At 38.3% G+C, this 12,543-nt stretch overlaps 1 long non-coding RNA gene and 1 pseudogene across 1 annotated transcript; both read right to left on the bottom strand.

Moving 5' to 3' along the window:
* Nucleotides 1–25: 25 nt before the first annotated feature.
* On the bottom strand, nt 26–2,058 carry LOC147329708 (uncharacterized; annotated as a pseudogene).
* Nucleotides 2,059–6,345: 4,287 nt separating this feature from the next.
* On the bottom strand, nt 6,346–11,190 carry LOC147329707 (uncharacterized). Its single transcript, XR_015129215.1, has 3 exons — nt 11,130–11,190; nt 6,718–6,877; nt 6,346–6,498 (listed from the first exon to the last, which is right to left on the bottom strand). It is a non-coding gene; the product is annotated as an uncharacterized LOC147329707 (long non-coding RNA).
* Nucleotides 11,191–12,543: the final 1,353 nt, after the last annotated feature.

Raw genomic sequence — 12,543 nt, 5'->3', positions numbered from 1 at the left:
AGGACCAAGGTTGGAAAACACTGACCTACACCACATCCATCACCCACATAGAGCTTGCGAGAATGCTGTAAAATTCACTGCAAAAGTCTGGATAGCTGTGATAACCAAGTGGCAGCTTTAGTACACATCCACATGTGTGGGATTGTGGTCTGTGGAGGAAATCTGTAGTTTCTATTAACTCAATTAGTATGGCTTTATCCAACAGATTGGATCCTGTACAGAACTGCAGGAAAAGCTGAAGATAATTGAAATCAATTTCTCCAATGTACCTTTTCAGGTAACGAGAAACTGTTGACTGGGCAGCTGTCATCTCCTCTGGAAAGTCTAGAAGCTCCTTCACTGTTTTTACAGTTGGTTTTTTTTCTTCAATGAAATGATGCAGTCCTTCTGGTGGGAGTAAACCAGCTACAGAACCCACAATGGGACGCCAGCACTTGATTACAAACATTGGGGCCTCAATAAGTACTTTTTGTCCTATCTGTGCCAAAACAGGGAGCAGTGTGTCCTTGGTAGGGACCTGCTTGCACTCATGTGCATCAAGTACTTCCAGCAATTCATCTGTATCCACTGAATTGAAGTCATCCAAAGCCTTCAGGAGAACAGATCGCTCTTCTTGTGAGACATACAAAAGAAAGGAATCTTTTAAACTACTGGTTGTCGAGCTGTATCTCCTCCAGAAAGGGTATTGCAAGCTTCACTGGGAAGTAACCAGCTTGTTTCCACCCTACAACAAACATTCTAGCTATAGCCTGCCATTCTTCACACTGAAAGTCATGCCGGATGAATGGCACTGATCAAATCAGTAAGACAATGACCTCTTCTAACAGTCAGTATTACGGGACAAGATCGTGGTTCAGGGGGTGCTTGGTCAGGAATATTGGCCTCTCCTGTCAGCCCCGGTGAGAGAGACAATGTGTGATGAGGTGGATCAGACTCTTTTTCTGTAAACAGTGTTTCAGGGTTTAGTTCAACCACACTAATATCCACCCTGTTATCCCCACTAATAATAACAACTGCAACAGAATCTTCACTTTCACCTACATTTGGCAGACCATCCCATGGTAATGTGTCATTCAGTTCCAAATATCCACTTATGGAAGCTCCATCATTATTTACAAAGTGGTTTGATGGTTCTTAATTTATGTTTTCCACCAACAGATCATCAGCGGCCCGATTATGTTCATTGTCAGTGAGATCTACCACAGAGGGCTGGGTTATTGCATGATCGGCATGTGAGTGAAGTTGGCCCCCCCACCTTCTTCAAATCCAACAAAAGTGGTATCAAACGTTTGTGCTACGTTTGTGCATGCTGCAAAAGTTTATTTTTTGCCGTTTTCATTTTAAAGATATTCAAGAAAAATTTCTAGCGGTCATCAGAGGTCAACCAGCCCCCCACATTAATGGAATCAAAAAAAAACTGGCGTCAAAAGTTTGTGCTACGTTTGTGCTGGTTTGTGCTGCTAAAATTGTCGTTTGTGCTGCCTCTGTTTTAAAGATATTAATGAAAATGCAAACGTCAAAAGGTCAACCAGCCCCCCACATCACCCAAATCAAACAAAAGTTGATGTCACAGGTTTGTGCTATGTTTGTGCTGGTTTGTGCTGCAAAAAATTTTGTTTGTGGCGCTATTATTTTAAAGATAAAGAGGCGGGGTACATCCTGGACAGGTTGCCAGTCTGTCACAGGGCCAACACACAGGGACCGACAACCATTCGCACTCACATTCACACCTATGGGCAATTCGGATTAACCAATTAACCTATCACCACAAGCTGCATGTCTTTGGAGAGAACCCACGCAAACACGGGGAGAACCTGCAAACTCCACACAGAAAGACCCTGGCGTGATGGTGGAATTGAACTCAGGACCTTCTTGCTGTGCAGCAACAGTGCTAACCACCGTGCTGCCGTAATAATAACATTAAATAACATTTATGAAGAAATTTAAAGGGGCATGCCAGTAGGTGCGTATCAGTTTATAATTAGATAAGGTGTTTTGAGCCAATAAGCTGGTTGTGGATCACTGACTACCATGTTTCTTAACATTACCTTACTCCATCTAGTGTGCTACCAGCAGGGTTTATGCTAAAATGCTAATGGTTGTTAAAACATTAACCTAATAATATGTGAACTGTAGCTTTTAAGTCAAATGGTAATATTAACAAAAGTGCTGTCATTTGTATGTGGGCTGTCATGAGCAAGTTGTATAAAATTAACATACACAGGACAGGAGTGCACTTCAGTGATTCAGCAAATCTGAACTCAAAGGCTCCAAACAGCCTGAAGAACTGTAAATCTTAGGTAACTGTCAATGTTACCTGAAAGGGCCGATTTATATTTTTTGCAAGAGTCAAACTTCTGTAGCCATGGTCACAAAAGGCTATTAAATGAGTGGGCTATTAAACATGTGTGGGATTGACACAGACACAGATTTATCTCAACAGTGCACGGATTTATCTACAAGTATTTTGATGATGAGCTATGAACATTGACTACATTCATTTTTATACCGATCAAATGAATTTTGAACTAGATCTTGTTAAGGATAAACTGGTACAACTCTGCCAAAAAAACCAAACATAGCGACCTGTGTTTGGTTTGTGATCACCAGGGGGTGCTATCATACACATTCTTCTTCTGAGAGAAAAAAAACAAGAGTTGAAGAAAACATGTGCTAGCTATCTTATTTGCATTTTTAAGCTAGATTCCATGACCAACAGCAATCATCAACACTTCAATTCACTATGTCAAAACAGTGTATAAAAGTAAGTAATTTTATGTCCACTTAAAGATGTAGAATTAAAGTTATAATCAAATTATAGCAGTAATATATCACATTTTTAATTTTTGCTTGACAGATGCCAAAGAAATCAGTGGTGGACAAAATTGCAGTATTTGAAGTCCTTCGTGCTTCTAAAGAAGCAGTCATAAAAAATGGAAAAGTTTCAACTCCAAGTGATGACATATGGCAAAATCTATGCAAACAACTTGGTGAAAAGATGACACCAAAAGCTCTTTACACTTTTGTTAAATTAAACAGACACAATGTATGGGCTGCTCTGGATTACAGTGATGAAGAGAGACTGACTGACACAGACAGTAGTGACAATGATAATGATTTTGAACAAAGCAGCTCTCCTTTTCAAAACAAAGACTGCAAGACTTTCAATGTGGAGCTCCCATTTGAACAGTGGATACATATGATTCCACATAAAGTCACATACAAAAAGAATACTTTCAAGAAAAGGGAATACACAATTTTGAAACCAGGTACATGGACTCATGTTGTAAACCAGGGAATCTGGAAAGAGGTTACAAGTACATGCACCATTACTTTTAAACGAGCCAAGGTGTACCCCAGAACTGTATCTTGTTTTATTAAATCAGAGGCTTTTGCAAAGAGTGTAGTGGCCAGCTGTACATTACATGTGAAAAGGAACCTGAAAATCACTGCCCAATGGTGCTGAAGTGTGTAATGGCAAACACAGATGAATCCATGCACACTGGCTTTTCTAGGAGAGCCGTGTCCAGAAGTCTGAGGGCACAAGTAAAAAAAGAACTTTGTGAAGGCAGACTGCAGCCCCATGTGTGGAGAGCATCAGAGACAGAAAAGCTGATGGACTTTGGTGATCCAGAGCCAAGCCATCTACCAAATTTGACAACTCTGCGCAAAGCCAAACATGAACAAAATCAACTAGAAGTTGCTCATAAAAACCCAATACTGTCTCTCCACTCATTAAAATACAGTTCCCCTCACAATGGAAGCATTTGGGACATTGGATTAGACAAGTTCTTCTGTCACTACTGGAGTCAAACTCAAATGCTGATGTACAAGATTGAAAAGCACCCCATAGTTGCCTTTGATGCGACTGGCTCAGTTGTAAAAAAGCTTCTCAGGCCTAATGGTTTGTCTGGAAATATCTTCCTGTATCAAGGTGTGTTAACAGGAAGGGACAACTCTCACGTCCCAATGGTGCAAATGTTGTCAGAGAGACATGATGTCCAGGCAATCACAAGATGGTTATCGGAATGGATTCGTGCTGGAGCACCAATCCCAAAGGAGGCCATCTGTGATTTCTCCTTAGCTTTACTTGGTGCTTTAGTTAAGGCTTTAACACATCATTCAGATTTGAAGAGCTACATTAATGAATGCTTTGGTGTCTTGCTTCGGAAAAAATCCTACAAACTACCACCATGTTTCATCAGAGTGGATGTGGCATGGCACACATATGTTTACATGGGAGGAAACTCCTCATAAGATACGACATTTAGCAATTTGCAAATGTGCAGCTCTGAAATTACCACAGTCTTATTAACAAGACTGTGGTTGCTATGAAAATCACACCATTCCACTGTACTGCAGGACAAACAGAAGCAATGGCTGAAACACGGAGCAGTACTAGACACTGATGAAAAAATGAAAATAGCAGGAAAACCCAGTCTTCCCAAATCATTACACAAAACAGCCGCTCTAGTGAGGAGGGATGATCATCAGGAGGGATGATCTGAGGAATGGTCTTTATGATAAACCGACAATTCTATACTATAAATCTTGAATCTTCAGCAAAAGAATACATGGGAACATGTATGAGCTGCCAAAAACACAATACCCAAGGTAACTTAAGACCAAAAAGAGGACATTTTCCTACACCACCTAACCCATTTCATACAATTCACATGGACTTCATTGAATTGAATGAGTGACGGGGTTAAAAAAAACGCTCTAGTAATTATGCATGTTTTCTCAAAATGGCCAGAAATTTACCCAGTGAAAAAAGCAGATGCAATCTCAGTTGCAAAGTGTCTATGCAACCATTTCATTCCAACATATGGTATTCCTACTCTGATGAGATCAGATAATGGAACCCATTTTGTAACTGATGTGATCAGCAAAGCATCTGAAACACTAGGTTTCAGTTTAAAACACCATTGTGCCTACCATCCACCGAGTGCAGGATTAGTGGAAAGAACAAATGGCAATTTTAACAGCACAAGACTTAAGAATATTTAACAGGAGCAAGTTTCATTTTTCCCTGGTTTTACTACCACACTGTTCAACAAACGCAGCAAACCTTCACCATCTTATCCAGAAGGCTCACCTCTTCACCCTCACATGGAAGAAGTAATCTGATTGGCATGGTCCCAGCCAACATTTATATGTGGGGCCCATATGGTTTGGAAATGGGCTGAAAAATGGGCCCCATATAGGATTGTCCACGGGTTCCGTAATGGCCCCATGTTAATTGCCCATATAGGTGTTATATTGGTAAAATCTAGGAACTAAATGGGCACCAACTGGGCAACATACACAAAAACCCACCCAGGCCCCATCTTTCCAGTTTTTGTGGGTACCATGTGGGCATCACATAGGCTAAAAAGTGGGTTTTAAGTGGGATTGTCCACGGGTTCCATAATGGCCCCATTTTATAAGCCCATCTTGGTGTTATATTGGTAAAATCTGGGAACTAAATGGACCCCAACTGGGCAAAGTACTCATAAACCCACCCGGGCCCCATCTTTCCAGTTTTTGTGGGTACCATGTGGGGATCACATAGGCTAAAAAGTGGGTTTTAAGTGGGATTGTCCACGGGTTCCATAATGGCCCCATTTTATAAGCCCATCTTGGTGTTATATTGGTAAAATCTGGGAACTAAATAGACCCCAACTGGGCAAAGTACTCATAAACCCACCCGGGCCCCATCTTTCCAGTTTTTGTGGGTACCATGTGGGCATCACATAGGCTAAAAAGTGGGTTTTAAGTGGGATTGTCCACGGGTTCCATAATGGCCCCATTTTATAAGCCCATTTTGGTGTTATATTGGTAAAATCTGGGAACTAAATGAACCCCAACTGGGCAAAGTACACTGAAACCCACCTAGGCCCCATTTTTCAAGTTCTTAGTGGGTACAACATGAGGAAAACATGAGCTAAAAAGTTGGAATGGCATTAGCAGTAGGTTCTGTATTTGCATCTTACTTCTAGTTTGAATTGACTAAGTTCTGGCACTGAGTGGGCCCCATGTAGTAAAACAGTCACAAAATCAATTTTTTAGACGGCTAATACGGGTTCTGTGACACAAAGACACCAAATATATTAAAGCTGACCGCAAACAAAATCTAATTTGTAAATAAAACCATTTCAAAAATCACGAGGGTACACAAAACAACATTTTTCACATTTATTTTGTCCAACAACTGTGATTTTACATAACTGTATTCCAAAGTGCGTAAACGTTTAAAAACTAGAAATGTCAAACTACAGCAAAATTCCTTAGATATTTGGAACTGTAGTAACATGGGGAAAAAGTCAGATGGAAAACTCAAAAGCTTATCTTGAATCAGCAGGGTTTCTTGTTTTGTATTTTTACAGAGCCGTAAGTCTATTTTGTACCCTTGCAGCCCTCGGTCCTCCTCTGTCTTTAGCTCCAGTGAACCACTTTGACAGAGCCTTCTCTGCTTCTTGAAGTTGACTTTTGATGTTAAATAATTCTTCAGTGCCTCTGCAAATGAAGAAGAAGAAAAATGGGCAAGCCAAAGTAAAGTTAATCTTAGCTTACTTCATTTGGTGATGATTTGCAAAGAACAATGTTTATTTCATTTTATTGCCTCAAAAAATATATACAAATTGCATGATAACCAATCTCAATTACACTTTCAAACACTTTATTAAAAAAGTTTAGTTTTCTAAAGTTCAAATGTCTCAAGTGAAACTAACTTACCATACACAACATTAAAAAGACGCAAATCTCTGAACTTTTTTTTCCCATGTCGGCCAAGCATGTTGTACTCCACAGCCAGCTCAGGTGATATGAGGAATTTCATCATCCTTCTTGTGGCATCGTCTACACTTGTTTCCCCTGTATCTGCTACCATGGCAACCTGAGGGGAACATACAAAAAGGACAGATTAGATACTGGCATCTGGTTAGGATGCCTCCCTGGTGACGTGTTTTGGGCACGTCCCACCAGGAAGAGACCCAGAACACCCAGGACATGCTGGAGGGACTATGTTTTTCGGCTGGCCTGGAAATGCCTTGGGATTCCCCCGGAAGAGCTGGGCCAAGTGCCTGGAGAGAGCGAAGTCTGGGCCTCTATACTTAGTACCGGATTGGGTCGAGGGGCAACAGCCTAAGCTTAAGATAATGGACCGGAATGGAGGATAAATGGACACTTTACATATTACTTAATGTTTACTGTGTGGTGATAATAAAAAAATATGGTAGTAAACACAAGCTAAACTAAAAAAAATTAATTGCGGTTCCTTAACCCTTATCCCCAATAATATTACGCAGGATAACTGGTAGGTCTGGTAGGTTTTTTCCTCTACTGTATACTATATGAATGTAATCAAGGATTAATAACAGGGGGGAAAAAAATTGAAATTTTGCCATTTTTACTAAAGGCAATCAAAATGTACATGAATAAAATATTTAAATTAGTCAATTCAAATTAATAACTCTAAAACACTGAACAAAATCAAGTATTTGACCCTGTGGTTTATTTTCGGACATCTCCTTTCTTCTAAAAGTCCAGGCGTGTTGGGCCCCTGGCAGAGCTCAGGTTTGACGAGACAGGTTTGGAAAAACCTGTCGCTGGCGACTTTTTGGGGGCTAAAGGGATAAAATAAATAGGAATTGGCCAAAATTTGTATAAACTATGAAATAGCAGAACAAAAGTTAAAAAAAAAAATCTTTATCTGTTATCAGAATCAAATATTTGATTAGAATATTAGAATAAGGGGTGGCTGTAGCTCAGGTGGCAGAGCAGGTCAGCCACTAATCAGAAGGTCGGTGGTTCGATCCCAGGCTGCCTCCTGGCTGCGTGCCAAATATCCTTGGGAAAGATACTAACCCCGTGTTTGCCTACTGGTGGTGGTCAGAGGGCCCGGTGGCGCCAGTGTCCGGCAGCCTCGCCTCTGTCAGTGCGCCCCAGGGTGGCTGTGGCTACAATGTAGCTGCCATCACCAGTGTGTGAATGACTGAATGTAGTGTGAAGCGCTTTGGGGTCCTTAGGGACTAGAAAAGCGCTATATAAATGCAGGCCATTTACCATTACCATAAAAAAATTTAACTTTCTGGAAGATTTCTCGTTACATCTGTCATAAAAGTAACAACATCTCAGAAAAGAAACATGATAGCAACAGAAAAATATGATAGCAGTGTAATGTGATGGTCCCTGGCCAGATTTTTACACATAAGCCCTGTGACACAAAAACCACTGAACTCTGACACGCACAGACTGTTTTACTTCGAGCTAATGAAGAAAAATGCTGCTCTGGTATGTGAAAGGGAATTTATTCTTCCATGACCTGAAGCTCCGTAATGCAGCCCTCCAACAGCCAAACTTATCTGTTCTCTGATTGTCTTGATGCATGCTCAATCATCCAGGTAAGTAAATCTCCAAAAGTTGATTCTCTTCATCTGGACGTAGCGCTTGCAGCATTTTCTCCCACTGAAAATGCTACGTCCAGATGAACAGAATCAACTTCTGGAGATGTTCTCTGATTGGATTGTTTAATTGGTGATTGACATGAAATTGACCAATCAGCTAAAAGAAAGAAAAATAGGGTCAAAATTTGGATGTGTAAGTTTAAATCCACACACAGCCAGGAAAGCCGAGCGCAGAATTGTTTGTAGCACCAATTCAGCCAGAGTGGAGCCAGATGGATTTTCCCTCCATCCACACTGTAAAGTCTATAGACCAGCAAGTGATAAATGAACAGTGTTGTAGGTATTTTCTAAAACAGTTGTATGCAATAGGAATTGCTGTTTATAATCCTCCTGTATATCTGCATGTTGGCTCCCAATTAAAACCTGTGATAATGGAGATTCAAATTCATGTCATACCTATACCAACAGTTATCAAGTATCTGGATCGACCTTTACTGATGTGCTTAAAGGAAAATTGTTATTTCCATGTATTTTCCTGTTCTGCCTTCAATTTTGAGGACTTCCCCCCTAGTTGTGACAGCGCACCTACAACAAAAAAAATCTGCTGTGATTTACATTTGTTGAAAGAGCAATTTTGTAAAATAGACTATTTTTGTATGCACAGTTTACAAATCTGTCCTGTACAGCATGGACTGATTGCATACTAAAAAGTTGTTGCTTAAAAATAAAACAATAAAATTTTAATTGATAACATCAGCAGAAAGCCTCGTTAATAATTAGATGTACAATTTCTATAGAATACAAAACAACTAAGTTCATTTTTGATCATATCAATACCAGCATATTACACAACTAGTGACGGGATTTTCGTCTCTTTTTAGAAAGCCGGCTCTTTCGGCTCGCAACTGGCTCTTCAGGTTGTTTTGTTGCTTTAATTTATTATTAACAACAATATGAAATTATGCACAAAAGGAATTACTAACGTAAAAAAAGAAACGTGGTTTTATTTATATATGTTTATATATAAATGTATATGGTGGCCCCTAGAGACAAAGCATGTACAAACCTCAAAACCCATTTCTAGCATTAACTGAACTTCCAAAACAGAGCTATCTAGATCACTTAATTTACACAATTGAAATCATATGTGTATTGTTTGTGTATTTATACACAAGCACTCATATATATTTATAAAAAATTCCAAAAACTGTTCATTTACCTGTTACTACCACACACCAAATCCGGTCGTTGGTACTTCCTGGCTTGTGTAGCCACTAGGTAACAAAAGCTCAACACTGTGCCTAGCATCCTGGAGCACTTCTGTTGTGTTTTGTACATGCTATAGAGTTTTTACGTGTTTTGGGGTTTGTACGTGCTTTGTCTCTATCGGGCACCGTAAATATACTTTTATTTATTCTCTCCACATAAAATGTAATAAATAAATCATAATACAAAAAACAACTATTTACATTTGAACTTTTAACTATTTAAATTTTCAGCTTTTTCCTTTTAAACAAATTTAAAGTGAAACAACACAAAACACTGCAAACCCCAACACAAATATAAATTATAATATGAAAACAAAAAGAAAATGCATATTCTCTGTCATATGGGCCTGCATGAATAAACTTTCTGAGTCCTTTATCATCTGCAATTGAAAATAGTTGTGCATGATCACTATACCTTTCTAATGTGACGTTGTTGTCCCTGGCTCTCTTTCTGTCTCTCTCCCTCCCGCTCTGTTCCTGTGCTACTGCGTGTGTAACTACCGCCCCTCCCCCCTCTTCCCAGCACAAAGTACTAGGCTTGCTGCGGAGTGAAGCGGGGAAAAGTGCGAGAGAGAGTGAGAGAAAAAAAAAACACATGCTTGTGTCATTCACTTCAAAGAGCCGTTTCATTTTGACCAACACATCACTAACAACCATGATGAAAAACGCTCATCTGCTCCCATCACCATGAGCTGATTAACATTGAGCTGCTGCAGTCAACACCATCAAACTAATTTAGTGTTTAATGGTATGTTATTGAATGCTTTTATTTTTAAATCTTTACAGAGCTTAAAGACTGTAGATGTTCACACCTGGTGTTAGAAAACCGAGCTCACAGCAGTATTTTTTTTTATAACAGGAAATTTAAATTTTTATTGGTTACCGTGTTTATTACCACTTTTATCAGTAATGTACTTCCTATAAAATATGGATTTAATAAGTTACCGGTTTATTTAAATCAGCTAGTGAACACATTGATCACTTTATTGAACAACACGCCTTACACTCTTGTGAGCTCTGGTTACTAACAGCAGGTGTGAATGTTTGGAGTCCAAAACGCAGATAAAGATTAGAATAACAAGGCAATGTAAAATCAGTTTAATGCAGTTGACAGTAGCAGCTCAGATGGAAATCAGCCAATTGTGAGGAGAGCAGAGGACCAAAACTGTCAGAGTTGTGGGACAAGTGAAGAGAACACTGTTGGCATTATTGTTAGCATAAAAGATGGAAATTTAAATAAATGTTAAATTTTAAAATTGATCATATACACCTGTGTGTGTATGTATATATATATATATATATATATATATATATATATATATATATATATATATATATATATATATATACACATATACATACATACATACACACACATTGAATACCAGTAAAAAAAAATAAAGGATGCCCCAAAGACCATCACTTTTCAAAAATAATAATAATAAGTAATACAAATAATATGAAAGTTACTTACATGTCAAAGATGGTGCTTGTGATCTTGAAGAATCTAAACGTGATAAGGAAATGAAAGAAAGTGCATGAGAAAATAAAAACATTTTTGTTTTTTCCCAGGATAATTCAATATAAAAGATTCTCTTACTAATGCACAAAATGAACAGTGTAATTAAAAGTTTGAAAGGCACTGCATGTGTTTATATGATAAACTGACTAATTCAAGCAGCAAACACTAGCAGTGCAAAAATGTATCCAACTAGCTGCCAGACTTTAAAGTCACAGGAAGATATATCAAAATGGTGACTTATGCCAGAACAAGTGACTTGACAGACATAAATCCTAAATTCCTTTAAGTAAAAAATTGGTGACATAGTAATAAGTGGTCCCTAGTGGTTTTCAAATTATCACATGGCTTGTTAATTTTTTATTAAATTATTAAGAAGCCAGATGAGTTCAAAACATTTACAAATTACACTATCCACTATACACTAAAGCACTATCCAAACTTCAAATCAAGTGGCAAAATCTCCAAATTAAAAGTACTTGCAAACTATAAAAATTTGATTATACTTAAAAATATGCAAAAACTAATTTAGTGGAATTTTTACCTGCTCAAGAATACATTAAACATGCACTATTTAATTGAAAAGAACAAAATTTGTGTACTTTTAGAAAGGATTATTGAATATTTGGGGATACAAGCCATAAAGAAGATCTTGTACATTTACGGGCATCTAATTTCCTGGATTTAATGGTTTAAAAGTTTAATAGGTCTTTGAAGTTGATAATAAAATTGAGTCCATTATTAGCTAAAAGAATTTTTAAAAAAGAGCAAAAAAAATGCTTAATATATAATAATTGTTTTAAACTTAAGCTTTGTAATTGTAATTCATGTTCTGCATTTTCCTACTTCACCATCTGATCTGAACAGCTGCACTCTCTTAATTAATTAATGACCTAACATTTCTCAGTAACCAATACCTAGATGGAACAGCAGTATCTAAGAGATCAGACAGTGTTTGAGCTAAAGAAGCTGTGTGTTTCTTTTGGGGGCTTTTTGCACACTGATGCACCACCGTTTTCCTATAGTACAATGCATATCTGGTAACATTACCGTAAACGTGACCAGTAGGTTCACGTTCAGATCAGAAAACCGTTTCAGCTGCAGGCATCTACTCCTGTAATTTAAACAATCACCTCATACGCCTCATGTTTTACACCCCTATAAGGTGAGCTTGCTACACTGCACATGAATATTATGTAACATGGTATGACTAGCTCATGTTCAGACATTTAAAATACTGTTCAGCCATCTTGTTTACTGGGTAGTGCATAATGGCCGAGTTAGCTGAGCGGGAATCCACTAAAGCCAAAAAATAATATACATTTTTAAAATTAATTACAAAAACCTTATAGGAAAACCTAAGAAACAG

This window comes from Aulonocara sp. 'chitande type north' Nkhata Bay, linkage group LG5 (genome assembly GCF_057382095.1).
Source record: "Aulonocara sp. 'chitande type north' Nkhata Bay isolate Kocher_YH1m ecotype deep benthic linkage group LG5, A_spYH_male_GT1.1, whole genome shotgun sequence".
Taxonomy (NCBI): domain Eukaryota; kingdom Metazoa; phylum Chordata; class Actinopteri; order Cichliformes; family Cichlidae; genus Aulonocara; species Aulonocara sp. 'chitande type north' Nkhata Bay.
Note: the sequence above shows the minus strand (reverse complement) of the source record. Positions and strands in the feature narration are given on the sequence as shown.